General features: G+C 33.9%; 3 pseudogenes across 2 annotated transcripts; all 3 read left to right on the top strand.

The window, feature by feature from the left end:
- The first annotated feature begins 4,092 nt into the window (after nucleotides 1–4,092).
- Nucleotides 4,093–5,025, top strand: LOC147934010 (RING-H2 finger protein ATL17 pseudogene; annotated as a pseudogene). Its single transcript, XR_015571296.1, has one exon. The product of XR_015571296.1 is annotated as an RING-H2 finger protein ATL17 pseudogene (transcript).
- A 2,309-nt stretch (nucleotides 5,026–7,334) lies between these two features.
- LOC147934009 (RING-H2 finger protein ATL17 pseudogene) lies at nucleotides 7,335–8,122 on the top strand (annotated as a pseudogene).
- Nucleotides 8,123–10,602: 2,480 nt separating this feature from the next.
- Nucleotides 10,603–11,290, top strand: LOC147934008 (RING-H2 finger protein ATL17 pseudogene; annotated as a pseudogene). The gene has a single exon (XR_015570633.1). The product of XR_015570633.1 is annotated as an RING-H2 finger protein ATL17 pseudogene (transcript).
- Nucleotides 11,291–15,671: the final 4,381 nt, after the last annotated feature.

Genomic DNA, 15,671 nt, shown 5'->3' with positions numbered 1-15,671 from the left:
CATTTGCAGTAGTAGGGTCTGTACCACCCGAAAACCATGCAGTATTAATGCCATGCATCTCCTTGAGCATAGACAATTAAAGAATATGCCCTCTCACATCCGCAGCCACTGGCTGCCGCTCCTCCGCCACCACTGGTGGCACTACCTGAGCCGGAGTCGGTACCACTACTGGTAACCGCTCCAACACTTGTGCTAACAAGCCCGCAAGATCAACACCAGGGACTCCACCCGTTGGGATTCCCACACCCGGAACCCTAACATCACCGGCCACTGGAGCATCAACACCGCCCCCTCCGGCCACACTCATGGAATCTTCCAGGACATCCTGCGACTCGCCAACACCCTCAGCTGTCACACTCTGGTCCGCAGTCTCACTAACCTCTGGGACTCTGCCCCTACGACGACCACGTCCTCATCCACGACCACGTCCTCATCCACGACCACGTCCGCGTCCTCGACCACGACCAGCAACAGCACCCCCTCTAACCATTTGCACTACCATGAATAGAAGGCTAAGCACACAATTAACATAACAAAAAAACATAAACTCACCGTGGAATCACACTGTAGGCTCGAAGAGGATGTTCTAGGAATCAATGCCACACACAGTTGACTAACTCACACAATCAATCAAGATATGCAATCCCAAACATCTACAACACAAAGCCTAGTGAACCCAAACCTAGAACCATAAGGGCTCTGATACCAAATTAAAACGACCCGACCCGTTTTTTAAAATAATAATAATAATAATAATAATAATAAATAAACTACAACTAGTGGTCCCATATCCACTAGCCACCTAACCACAATCACAACTAACAGCGGAATAACAATTACCAATAACCCATAAATATCCAATAGTAAATAACCAATATTAAACCATAACAATAATCCAATAATCAATCATCAGGAAACATGAAACCAGCAACCTAACAATGTTCTAATGACCCAACTCTAGCAACCTAGCAATGCCAGACAACATCCAATCGAGTCCCTAGAACATCCTCCTCTTCATTGCCTTGATTCCGCGATCACACTTTGCCTTTACCTGCACCACAAACACATATTGAGATGCATGTGTGTAACTGAGGAAGGGTGTCGACCGACTCCAAGTGGTGTCGACCGACACTGACACGTGCTCGACAAAACCCGAAACCCTAGTGGTGTCGACCGACACCTCCATATGGTGTCGATCGACACTCACTAAAGTTGTCGAGCCATCCTCGCGTTGGTGTCGACCGACACCCTAACTGGTGTTGATCGACACAAATGCCGAGCATCGATTCCCTTCGATCAAAAACTTCGAATCTCGCCTCCAAGCTCCTCCAATATGCTCCAAGCATTCCCAGAAGCAAAACCCAGCCACAACAGTCACGAAACAATCACATAAGCACAAAATCACAAAAAGCTAGAGATCTTAGCTTAGATAAGCCATGTTCATGCACTCACCTCTCTGCAGGAAGATTCTGACAAACACTGACGAAAACCACACTCCCAGCAACCTTCTAGCTTCTTCCTAGTTTCAAATCTCCCAAGAAAAGCCAACCAATCTCTCAAAAATCACCAAAAAGCTCAAGAACACACTTTCTCTTTGTTTTCTCTCAAAGCGGCGTGAGACAAAAACATAACACGACCCTAGGACGTTTTTGCCCTTTTAAACCTCGGTTCAATGGTTTCCTTAAACCAAACCGGTCCAAATCGATAATTAAATCGAACTGGTTAAACCAGAAATCACTGGTGTCGATCGACACCCTCCCCCAAAACGCACAGTTTTAGTTTGCGGGTGTTACACTTTTACAATATTATAATATGTTAAATTAATTTTTAGAATTTTTATTTTAGGTTTGGGTTTTCTATTTTACATTTAGTATATAGTTTTGAGGGGTTGGGATTTAGATCTGGAGTTTAGGGTTTAGAATTTAGTTATTTTATCCATAGAAAAAGGATATTTTAGAAAATAGACAACATGAAAAGGTATTTTTAAAAAGTGACATAAGAAAATGGTATTTTTGAAGGTATGATTATGTTTTTTAAGAATTCTAAAATAATAAAATGTTCATTCTAACTTTCATAAAATATAGAGAAAAAATTAAGAATATGTTTCCTAACATTTTCGGAGGTTGGTGCCGACCGACATCAAGGGGGTGTCGCTCGACACCATATTGTTTTAAGGTTGTCGGTTTTGTTCGTTCTCCGGTTTTGTGTGGTTTAGTGGTTTTGGAGAAACCCTTAAGTTCCCTATAAAACCTCAACACCATATTTTTTAGTGCTGTTGGAGCAGTCTCATGACTTAGAAGAAGAGGAGAAAGTTGTGGGTGCTCTCTTGGAAGGGATGAGAAAGAAGATGGTTTGGGAGCATAAGAGAGAAGAAGGGAGATCAATCTTCTTCATGTGTAAGGGGAAGGATGGGAGATTGGTGGTGGATTGGGAGACACAAGGAGGCTTTCTCATGGCTGTAATCCAAGTAAGTTGTGTTGTTTTAGTGTTAGATCGATTATAGAATCGATGGTTGTGGCGAATTAGGGATTTACAGCGAGAAGCAGCTTGAAGAGAGGTTCGGATAATGATTTATGGGTTGGTGTCGTTCGATGCTATTGTGGTGTCGGTCGACACCAACACCTGCAGATGGACTGCGCGGACTGGTTTGAGATGACTACTTCGGGGAAACTTTTGGAAGATGAAACGGAGTCCGATTTGGCTGAAATTTGGTGGGACGCTTCGTGGTGCTATAAGCTTCATATCCAACGGTGGGTTTCTGAAAAGGACGGTTTGTTTGTGTTTTAATCAAATGTTTGTATTGTGGTCTGGCGTAGACGCATTTGTGGTAAGGTAGGGGTGTCGAGCGACACCAGCATATTGTTGTGTGTTTGGGTCCTAGGAGGACAGCTGGAGTTAGGTTTGGATGAGGGGAGGTCGATGGAAGTGCTACTGGGCGTCAGTGTCGACTGACACTAGGAGAGTGTCAATCGACACCATGTGTGTTGGTTTGCAAGTAGTGAGATGAGTGACGACGAGGTGGAGGTGTCATTTGACACTAGAGGATTTGATAGTGAATTGGAGTATTCGTGGGGTTTGGGGTGTATTTGTGGGAGTAAAGCACCCCTCTCTTTCTCTCTATTGTCAACTCTTAGCTTTTTTTTGTGTGAGAGAAGTTTAGGTGTCAGACATGCGCTCCAGGTGTCTTACTAAAATTAGTGTGAATTTACGGAAAAACGGCTTTTTCATACCTCCACAATAGTCTTGTGTTGAATTTATACATTTGATTTCAAAGTTAGGGTACGAAATTCAAATATCTATCAACATAATGTATGTTTACGCCAGATCAATAGTCAAATGTATAAATTCAACACAAGACTATTGTGGAGGTATGAAAAAGCCGTTTTTCCGTGAATTTACTTAGATGTTCATTTATGTATCAACATTCAGTTACGAATATTACAAAATAAATAATAGATATATATATATAGATACTGATTTTTGTCAACATATACATAACAATTTTGAACTAATAATTATGATGTACCTAAGTATGAAAGCCTTGAACCTCAAGCTTTCTTTTTATCAAACAACAACTAAATGATGGATTATGTATATTTTGTTTTATATTTTTAGTTATAAAATTAACATATAAAAATGATGTTATAATTAAAATTTTAAAATCCAAAACTTAATTAAGATCTTCTAGAATGTATCATCCTAAAAAAATATCAATCAAACATGCACAAAAAGAGTGAAGTAAGTCAACGTTTGTGTCTTTAAAAAACTTGAAGTAAAGCACCTCTCTCTCTCTCTCTCACACACACTCTCTCCCTCTCCCTCTCTCTCTCTCTCTCTCTCCCTCTCTCTCTCTCTCTCCCCCTCTCTCTCTCTATTGTCAACTCGAACTCTTAGCTTTTTTTTGGTGTGAGAGAAGTTTAGATGTCAGGCATGCGCTCCGAGTGTCTTACTAAAATTAGTGTGAATTTACTTAGATGTTCATTTATGTATCAAATATCAGTTACGACTGTTACAAAATAAATAATATCTATATATAGATACTGATTTTTGTCAACATAGTCTTAAAACTTTTGAAATAATAATTATGATGTACCCATATATTAAAGTGTGTCTTTAAAAAACTTGAAGTAAGACACCCCTCTCTCTCTCTCTCACTCGCCATACTGAAACCACCATCACCATCATCTTCCTTCACTTCTCTTCATTCACCCAACACTCCAAACCCCAAACCTAACAAAACAATGAGTTTTCGCAACCCGAATCCAATGAGCACATCGATTACCGATTCAGATCCTATAAGTGTTGTCATAAACAGAAAAATCATACTCACCGCCACAATCATCTTATTCATTATCCTTTTTAGGATCTTTCTTCACCGTTACTCTCACCGCTCCAATCTCACTCGTCACGTCGCCGACTCTTCCACCACTGCCGTCGTCACCACTCACGGTGGCCTTAACCCTTTTGTCATCAAATCTCGTATTGAATTCACATTCTCTACCGCAACCGCACAAACTGCTACGGAATGTGGGGTTTGCCTCTCAGAGCTCGAGGATAATGAAATATGTTGGGTTTTGCCAAACTGCAACTATACGTTTCACATTGACTTTACTGATATGTGGTTTCATTCTCATTCCACGTGTCCTCTCTGCCGATCACTCGTGGAGCCTTTCGTCGGAGGAGTTAAAATGATGGCAAAGAAGTCTTGATCTCCCGGTGAGGACCGACGTTCATGACCTGATTTGTTGAACGTGTGTTTATTGTGACTGCCACGTGGACTTATATCAATGGTCTCAATTTATGTATGTTCTTTCTTTTTCTTATATTATTAGACTTTTTAGGAGTTTAAGATGCATCCAAGTAAAAGAAAATACTTTCTCGATTTCTTCTAAGACATATTAATTACTCTAGTTACGAGATCTAGTTTTGACGCATTAAACGTTTGCTTTGTTTGTCAACACATTTTTCAATGTCTCTTGTACAGAAGTGATAATGCATGGTTCTATCAACATAGATTTTTTTGGTTGATTAGTAGTAATGAATTAGTATCTCCTAAACGAGTAGATAGCACTTGTATAGATTTTTTTGGTTGATTAGTAGTAATCAATTAGTATCTCCATCAAAACGATTCAATAACACATATTTATGACATTATAAGTATGCTCGTCTATTTTTCATAATTGTTGTTAATTTCTTTTAATTTTTTTAAATCTAATATATATAAGGGGTAGTTTAGGAATAGTTGACATTTATTTATAAAATGCATAAATAGACAAATGTTTAAATATTTATCCTTTATTTCTAATATTTCTTTAAACTATTAGATGAATAGTAACAATTTTTTTTATATTTATTAGAAATCTAAGTATAGTAAAACAAACCAAAACAATTTCTCCATTAATGTTTATGCATTGGAGATATTCATTTGTTGGTGCGATAGAAGTTTAGGTCTAGGGTATGCGCTCCGGATGTTACACCTAAAAGCGCTAAGATGCATGTCATGCACCTAATCTTTCCTTCACTTGTATTCTTTTATATTGTTTAGTCTTAGCTTTTTATTGGTGCGATAGAGAAGTTTTGGTGTCTTAAAAAACGTGAAGCAAAACACCTCTCTCTCTCTCTCACCAACAAAAAGTTTATGAATAGTTGACATTTATTCATAAAATGCTTAATTATTTATCTTTCATTTCTAAGTTTTTCTTTAAACTATTAGATGAATAGTAACAAAAGTTTTTTGATATAAGTTCTATTAGAAATCTAAGCAAGTAAAACAAACCAAAATAATCTCTCCATTAATGTTTATGCATCGGAGATATTTATTTGTTGGTGCAAGAGAAGTTTAGGTGTAGGGTATTCGCTCCGGGTGTTACACCTAAAAGCGCTAAGGTGTATACCATGCACCTAATCTTTCGTTCATTTGTATTCTTTTATATTCTCTAGTCTTAGTTTTTTGTTGGTACAAGAGAAGTTTAGATGCATAACATGCGTTCCGGGTGTCTCGCTAAAATCAGTGTGAATTTTCTGTGATATTCATTTATGTATCAAATCTCATTTACGACGGTTACAAAATAAAAAATATCAATATATAGACGTTGATTTTTGTCAACATAGACATATAAATTTTAAATAAATAATTTTGACAACCCTTATTATTAGGATGCACCTAAACATTATAGCCTTACCCCAAGCCTTCTTTTTATCAATCAACAAATAAATGATGAATCATGTATATTTTATTTTATATTTTTAGTTTTAAGAATAATTGAAAGTTATATAAAAAATGATGTAGCAATTTAAATTTTAAAATACAAAACTTAATTAAAGTCTTATAGAATGTAGCATTCTCAAAAAAAATATCAACCAAACAAGGACAAAAAAGCGAAGTGAGTCCACATTGGTGTCTTAAAAGAATGTGAAGCAAAGCACCTCTCTCTCGCTAAAATCAATGTGAATTTACTGTGATATTCATTTATGTATCAAATATCAATTACCACGGTTACAAAATATAGAATTTTAATATATAGACGTTGATTTTTGTCAACATAGACATATAAATTTTAAACTAATAATTTTGACAACCCTTATTATTAGGATGCACCTAAACATTATAGTATTACCCCAAGCCTTCTTTTTATCAATCAACAAATAAATAATGAATCATGTATATTTTATTTATTTTTTTTGTTTTAAGATTAATTGAAAGTTATATAAAAAATGATTTAACAATTAAAAATTTAAAATACAAAACTTAATTAAAGTCTTATAGAATGTAGCATCTCAAAAAAATATCAACCAAACAAGGACAAAAAGTAAACACCTCTCTCTCTCTCTCTCTCTCTCTCTCTCTATCTATTGTCAACTCTTAGCTTTTTTTTGGTGTGAGAGAAGTTTAGGTGTTAGGCATGCGCTCCAAGTGTCCTACCAAAATTAGTGTGAATTTACTTAGATATTCATTTATGTATCAAATATCAGTTACGACTCTTACAAAATAAATAATATCTATATATAGATACTGATTTTTGTCAACATAGACTTAAAAATTTCGAAAAAATAATTATGATGTACCTATATATTAAAGCCTTGAACCTCAAGCTTTCTTTTTATCAATCAACGACTAAATGATGGATTATATATATTTTATTTTATATTTTTAGTTATAAAATTCATTGAAACTTATATAAAAAATGATGATATAATTAAAATTTTAAAATCCAAAACTTAATTAAGGAATTCTAGAATGTAGCATCCTCAAAAAAATATCAATCAAACATGCAAAAAAGAGTGAAGTAAGTCAACGTTTGTGTATTTAAAAAACTTGAAGTAAGACACCCCTCTCTCTCTCTCACGCTCTCTCTCTCACGCTCTCTCACTCGCCATACTAAAACCACCATCACTATCATCTTCCTTCACTTCTCTTCATTCACCCAACACTCCAAACCCCAAACCCAAAACAATGAGTTTTCGCAACCCGAATCGAGTGAGCACATCTAGTACCGATTCGGATCCTATAAGTTTTGTCATAAACAGCAAAATCATACTCACCGCCACAATCATCTTATTCATTATCCTTTTATTATCTTTCTTATCCGTTACTCTCACGGCTCCAATCTCAGTCGTCATGTCGCCGACTCTTCCACCACCGCCATCGTCACCACTCACGGTGGCCTTAACCATTCCGTTATCAAATCTCTTACTGAATTCACATTCTCTACCGCAACCGCACAAACTGCTACGGAATGTGGGGTTTGCCTCTCAGAGCTCGAGGATAACGAAATATGTCGGGTTTTGCCAAACTGCAACCATACGTTTCACATTGACTGTATTGATATGTGGTTTCATTCTCATTCCACGTGTCCTCTCTGCCGATCACTCGTGGAGCCTTTCGTCGGAGGAGTTAAAATGATGGCAGAGGAAGTCTCGGTCTCCCGGTGAGGACCGACGTTCATGACCTGATTTGTTGAACGTGTGTTTATTGTGACTGCCACGTGGACGTATATCAATGGTCTCAATTTATGTATGTTCTTTCTTTTTCTTATATTATTAGACTTTTTAGGAGTTTAAGATGCATGCAAGTAAAAGAAAATACTTTCTCGATTTCTTCTAAAACATATTAGTTACTCTAGTTACGAGATCTAGTTTTGACGCATTAAACGTTTGCTTTGCTTGTCAACACATTTTTCAATGTCTCTTGTACAGAAGTGATAATGCATGGTTCTATCTACATAGATTTTTTTGGTTGATTAGTAATAATGATTTAGTATCTCCTAAACGAGTAGATAGCACTTGTATAGATTTTTTTGGTTGATTAGTAGTAATCAATTAGTATCTCCATCAAATTTATTTCACCAAAACGATTCAAAAACACATATTTATGACATTATAAGTATGCTCGTCTATTTTTCATAATTGTTGTTAATTTCTTTTGTTTTTTTAAAAAAAATGTAATATATATAAGGGGTAGTTTAGGAATAGTTGACATTTATTTATAAAATGCATAAATTGACAAATGTTTAAATATTTATCCTTTATTTCTAAATTTTCTTTAAACTATTAGATGAATAGTAACAGATCTATTTTGATATTTATTAGAAATCTAAGTAATGTAAAACAAACCAAAATAATTTCTCCATTAATGTTTATGCATTGGAGATATTCATTTGTTGGTGCGAGAGATGTTTAGGTCTAGGGTATGTGCTCCGCATGTTACACCTAAAAGCGCTAAGGTGCATGTCATGCACCTAATCTTTCCTTCACTTGTATTCTTTTATATTGTTTAGTCTTAGCTTTTTATTGGTGAGAAAGAGAAGTTTTGGTGTCTTCAAAAACGTGAAGCAAAACACCTCTCTCTCTTTCTCTCACCAACAAAAAGTTTAGGAATAGTTGACATTTATTCATAAAATGCATAAATGGACAAATGCTTAAATATTTATCTTTCATTTCTAAGTTTTTCTTTAAACTATTAGATGAATAGTAAAAAAAAGTTTATTGATATAAGTTCTATTAGAAATCTAAGCAAGTAAAACAAACCAAAATAATCTCTCCATTAATGTTTATGCATCGGAGATATTCATTTGTTGGTGCGAGAGAAGTTTAGGTGTAGGGTATTTCGCTCCGGGTGTTACACCTAAAAGCGCTAAGGTGTATACCATGCACCTAATCTTTCGTTCATTTATATTCTTTTATATTCTCTAGTCTTAGCTTTTTGTTGGTACAAGAGAAGTTTAGATGCACGGCATGCGCTCCGGGTGTCTCGCTAAAATCAGTGTGAATTTTCTGTGATATTCATTTATGTATCAAATCTCATTTACGACGGTTACAAAATAAAAAATATCAATATATAGACGTTGATTTTTGTCAACATAGACATATAAATTTTAAATAAATAATTTTGACAACCCTTATTATTAGGATGCACCTAAACATTATAGCCTTACCCCAAGCCTTCTTTTTATCAATCAACAAATAAATGATGAATCATGTATATTTTATTTTATAGTTTTAGTTTTAAGAATAATTGAAAGTTATATAAAAAATGATGTAACAATTAAAATTTTAAAATACAAAACTTAATTAAAGTCTTATAGAATGTAGCATTCTCAAAAAAATATTAACCAAACAAGGACAAAAAAGTGAAGTGAGTTAACGTTGGTGTCTTAAAAGAATGTGAAGCAAAACACCTCTCTCTCGCTGAAATCAATGTGAATTTACTGTGATATTCATTTCTGTATCAAATATCAATTACGACGGTTACAAAATAAAGAATATCAATATATAGACGTTGATTTTTGTCAACATAGACATATAACTTTTAAACTAATAATTTTGACAACCCTTATTATTAGGATGCACCTAAACATTATAGCCTTACCCCCAAGCCTTCTTTTTATCAATCAACAAATAAATGATGAATCATGTATATTTATTTTATATTTTTAGTTTTAAGATTAATTGAAAGTTATATAAAAAATGATTTAACAATTAAAAATTAAAAATACAAAACTTAATTAAAGTCTTATAGAATGTAGCATCTCAAACAAATATCAATCAAACAAGGACAAAAAGTGAACACCTCTCTCTCTCTCTCTCTCTCTCTCTCTCTCTCTCTCTCTCTCTCTCTCTCTCTCTATTGTCAACTCTTAGCTTTTTTTTTTTGGTGTGAGAGAAGTTTAGGTGTCAGGCATGCGCTCCGAGTGTCTTACCAAAATTAGTGTGAATTTACTTAGATGTTCATTTATGTATCAAATATATGTTACGACTGTTACAAAATAAATAATATCTATATATAGATACTGATTTTTGTCAACATAGACTTAAAAATTTTGAAATAATAATTATGATGTACCTATATATTAAAGCCTTGAACCTCAAGCTTTCTTTTTATCAATCAACGACTAAATGGATTATATATATTTTATTTTATATTTTTAGTTATAAAATTAATTGAAACTTATATAAAATGATGATATAATGAAAATTTTAAAATCCAAAACTTAATTAAGGAATTCTAGAATGTAGCATCCTCAAAAAAATATCAATCAAACATGCAAAAAAGAGTGACGTAAGTCAACATTTGTGTCTTTAAAAAACTTGAAGTAAGACACCACTCTCTCTCTCTCTCTCACTCTCTCTCACTCTCTCTCACTCGCCATACTAAAACCACCATCACTATCATCTTCCTTCACTTCTCTTCATTCACCCAACACTCCAAACCCCAAACCCAAAACAATGAGTTTTCGCAACCCGAATCCAGTGAGCACATCCAGTACCGATTCGGATCCTATAAGTTTTGTCATAAACAGCAAAATCATACTCACCGCCACAATCATCTTATTCATTATCCTTTTTATTATCTTTCTTCACCGTTACTCTCACCGCTCCAACCTCAGTCGTCACGTCGCCGATTCTTCCACCACCACCTTCGTCACCACTCACGGTGGCCTTAACCCTTCCGTCATCAAATCTCTTACTGAATTCACATTCTCTACCGCAACTGCACAAACTGCTACGGAATGTGGGGTTTGCCTCTCAGAGCTCGAGGATAACGAAATATGTCGGGTTTTGCCAAACTGCAACCATACGTTTCACATTGACTGTATTGATATGTGGTTTCATTCTCATTCCACGTGTCCTCTCTGCCGATCACTCGTGGAGCCTTTCGCCGGAGGAGTTAAATCGATGGCAGAGGAAGTCTCAGTCTCCCGGTGAGGACCAACGTTCATGACCTAATTTGTTGAACGTGTGTTTATTGTGACTGCCACATGGACGTATATCAATGGTCTCAATTTATGTAGTTCTTTTTTTTTCTTATATTATTAGACTTTTTAGGAGTTTAAAATGCATGCAAGTTAAAGAAAATACTTTCTCGATTTCTTCTAAAACATATTAACTACTCTAGTTACGAGATCTAGTTTTGACGCATTAAACGTTTGCTTTGCTTGTCAACACATTTTTCAATGTGTCTTGTACAGAAGTGATAATGCATGGTTCTATCTACATAGATTTTTTTGGTTGATTAGTAATAATGAATTAGTATCTCCTAAACGAGTAGATAGCACTTGTATAGATTTTTTGGTTGATTAGTAGTAATCAATTAGTATCTCCATCAAAATTTTTCCATCAAAACAATTCAAAAACACATATTTATGACATTATAAGTATGCTCGTCTATTTTTCATAATTGTATTATCACTTGGACGTATATCAATGGTCTCAATTTATGTATGTTCTTTTTTTTTCTTATATTATTAGACTTTTTAGAAGTTTAAGATGCATGCAAGTTAAAGAAAATAATTTCTCGATTTCTTCTAAAACATATTAATTACTCTAGTTACGAGATCTAGTTTTGATGCATTAAACGTTTGCTTTGCTTGTCAACACATTTTTCAATGTCTCTTGTACAGAAGTGATAATGCATGGTTCTATCTACATAGATTTTTTTGGTTATTTAGTAATAATGAATTAGTATCTCCTAAACGAGTAGATAACACTTGTATAGATTTTTTTGGTTGATTAGTAGTAATCAATTAGTATCTCCATCAAATTTTTTCCATCAAAACAATTCAAAAACACATATTTATGACATTATAAGTATGCTCGTCTTTTTTTCATAATTGTTGTTAATTTCTTTTAAATTTTTTTTGAAAATCTAATATATAAGTGTTAGTTTAGGAATAGTTGACATTTATTTATAAAATGCATAAATTGACAAATGTTTAAATATTTATCCTTTATTTCTAATTTTTCTTTAAACTATTAGATGAATAGTAACAGATCTATTTTCATATTTATTAGAAATCTAAGTAAAGTAAAACAAGCGAAAACAATTTCTCCATTAATGTTTATGCATTAGAGATATTTATTTTTTGGTGCGAGAGAAGTTTAGGTCTAGGGTATGCGCTCTGGATGTTACACCTAAAAGCGCTAAGGTGCATGTTATGCAAATAATCTTTCCTTCACTTGTATTCTTTTATATTGTTTAGTCTTAGCTTTTTATTGGTGGGAAAGAGAAGTTTTGGTGTCTTAAAAAAACGTGAAGCAAAACACCTCTCTCTCTCTCTCACCAACAAAAAGTTTATGAATAGTTGACATTTATTCATAAAATGCATAAATGGACAAATGTTTAAATATTTATCTCATTTCTAAGTTTTTCTTTAAACTATTAGATGAATAGTAACAAAAGTTTTTTGATATAAGTTTTATTAAAAATCTAAGCAAGTAAAACAAACCAAAATAATCTCTCCATTAATGTTTATGCATCGGAGATATTCATTTGTTGGTGCGAGAGAAGTTTAGGTGCAGGGTATTCGCTCCGGGTGTTACACCTAAATCACTAAGGTGTATACCATGCACCTAATCTTTCGTTCATTTGTATTATTTCATATTCTCTTGTCTTAGCTTTTTGTTGGTGCAAGAGAAGTTTAGATGCACGGCATGCGCTCCGGGTGTCTCGCTAAACTCAGTGTGAATTTACTGTGATATTCATTTATGTATCAAATCTCAATTAGGACGGTTACAAAATAAAGAATATCAATATATAGACGTTGATTTTTGTCAACATAGACATATAAATTTTAAACTAATAATTTTGACAACCCTTATTATTACGATGCACCTAAACATTATAGTCTTACTCCAAGCTTTCTTTTTATCAATCAACAAATAAATGATGAATGATGTATATTTTATTTTATATTTTTAGTTTTAAGATTAATTGAAAGTTATAAAAAAATGATGTAACAATTAAAATTTTAAAATACAAAACTTAATTAAAGTCTTATAGAATGTAGGATCCTCAAAAAAATATCAACCAAACAAGGATAAAAAGTGAACACCTCTCTCTCTCTCTCTCCATTGTCAGCTATTACCTTTTTTGGTGTGAGAGAAGTTTAGGTGTTGGGCATTCGCTCCGGGTATCTTACTAAAATTATTGTGAATTTACTTAGGTGGAGGTATTGAATTAGATATTTTAAAAGATTTTGGAAAATTTTTAAAATCACTTGTTATTCAAGTAGTAATTTCAATTTATTTTCTGAAATCCTATGTTATTCAACTTGGGATTTTTGTAGAATCATTTATAATCATATACAATCACTTGTTATTCAATATACAATTTATGAAAATCATATCAAATCCATTGTTATTCAAAAATTAACAAATTATTTGTAAAATACTTCAGAAACAGATGAATTGGTTAAATAATTTATCATCATCGATCCTCTATGTTCTTCAATTTCGGAAGAACGGCGGACATGGTCTGTATCGTTTTGTTCTTCAGATTGCACATATGACGATAGATTCAGTTATTAGAAAGCTTGTGGAAAGGGAAATGGAAGCTGGGCTTGTGAGGAGAGTTTTCAGAGATGTGTAGAAACAATTACGATGGTATGGTACGAGCTAGTACAAATTGGTTAAGGGTCTGCTTTGGAGATTCTATTCAATCAATGACATGAAATAGGAAAGTAAGTTTCTGCTGTGGAAAATCATTGTGATTGTCAAGAGAGGAGTGGATGATTAAAAGAACGAAGAAGGAGAAGATGATGATGAAAACCTTCTCGGCCTTCTCCTTGAGCTCTTCAGCCATTGCCATAACTCCATAGCTGTTCTTCTTGTTAATTATCATCATCGGCGGCGGCGGCGATGTCATCCACCACCTGGTAGAGCATCCCAACGACGACAATGGTGAAGAAGAAGACTCACACCAACTAACAATGCCCATGAACATCAACTGCTTGATGATTGTGTATTTTTTTTCAATTGTTGCTACATGAAGAAGAAGACTCACTAGTAACGTCTGTTTTTTAACAACAGTTTCTCCAATCATCAACTTCACTTCTTCAGGATTAAGAAAACCTTCTCGGCTTTCTCTATTATGTAACATAATTTATGTTCATAAACTTGTCGATGATTGTGTATTGTTTTCACTTTTCACTATCTTTTAAAATCTCACCAAATCTCTCCAAAAAACCATTGAAATTCTTTTTAAAATCACAACAAATATTATGAAAATCCACCAAAATCATTAGATATCCTTCAAAGTCTCTCAAAATCTAAAATTTACCAAATCTTGTAAAATCCCTAATCAATACCCCCTCAGATGTTCATTTATGTATTAAATATCAGTTACGACTGTTACAAAATAATTAATATCTTTATATAGATACTGGTTTTTGTCAACATAGACATAAAATTTTTGAAATAATAATTATGATGTACCAATATATTAATGCCTTGAACCTCAAGCTTTCTTTTTATCAATCAACAACTAAATGATGAATTATGTATATTTTACTTTATATTTTTAGTTATAAAATTAATTGAAACTTATATAAAAAAATGATGTTATAATTAAAATTTTAAAATGAAAAACTTAATTAAGGTCTTCTAGAATGTAGTATCCTCAAAAAAACATCAATCAAACATGCACAAAAAAAGTGAAGTAAGTCAACATTTGTGTTTTTAAAAAACTTGAAGTAAAGTACCCCTCTCTCTCTCACTCTCTCTCACTCTCCATACTAAAACCACCACCATCATCATCTTCCTTCACTTCTCTTCATTCACCCAACACTCCAAACCCCAAACCCAAAACAATGAGTTTTCGCAATCCGAATCCAGTGAGCAAATCCAATACCGATTCGGATCCTATAAGTTCTGCAGCCAAGTTGGTTTTCCCCTCTAAGTGACACCCTAAACCCGAGTTCGATTCCCCAATACCACACTAAAAAATTGTATTTTTCCATTTCAACTGTTTAAAAAAAATTATTGACCCCCACTCCCCCCCCCCCCCAAAAAAAATTTCCTGGGTCTATATGAATTACCCAAGTTCGATTCCCCAATACCACACTAAAAAATTTCCCAAGTTGGTCCGCCACTGTATCTACGTGAATTAGTTAGTAATCAGCAAGGGCGGATCCATGTTACTGTAAAACGGGGTAGTTGCCACTGTCAAAATTTTAGAATGTAGAGCTATTTATTACAATTTTAATTTATGCGCTTGCTAAAAATATATTCAATGCCCCTGTTAATTTATTTATTTTACTCATGTTTGACTTTTGTGTTAGTAAAGCACTAAAGCCTAATTTCATGTAATAATATATATAAGCTCATTTAGTTGGTAAAAATGTATTACAAACTCATTTCTTTTTATTACATTACAAACTTAAAATTAAACGTGA

Source organism: Camelina sativa, chromosome 11, assembly GCF_030686135.1.
Source record: "Camelina sativa cultivar CO46 ecotype springtype chromosome 11, ASM3068613v1".
Classification (NCBI taxonomy): Eukaryota; Viridiplantae; Streptophyta; class Magnoliopsida; order Brassicales; family Brassicaceae; genus Camelina; species Camelina sativa.
This window is presented reverse-complemented; position numbering and strand designations above follow the sequence as displayed.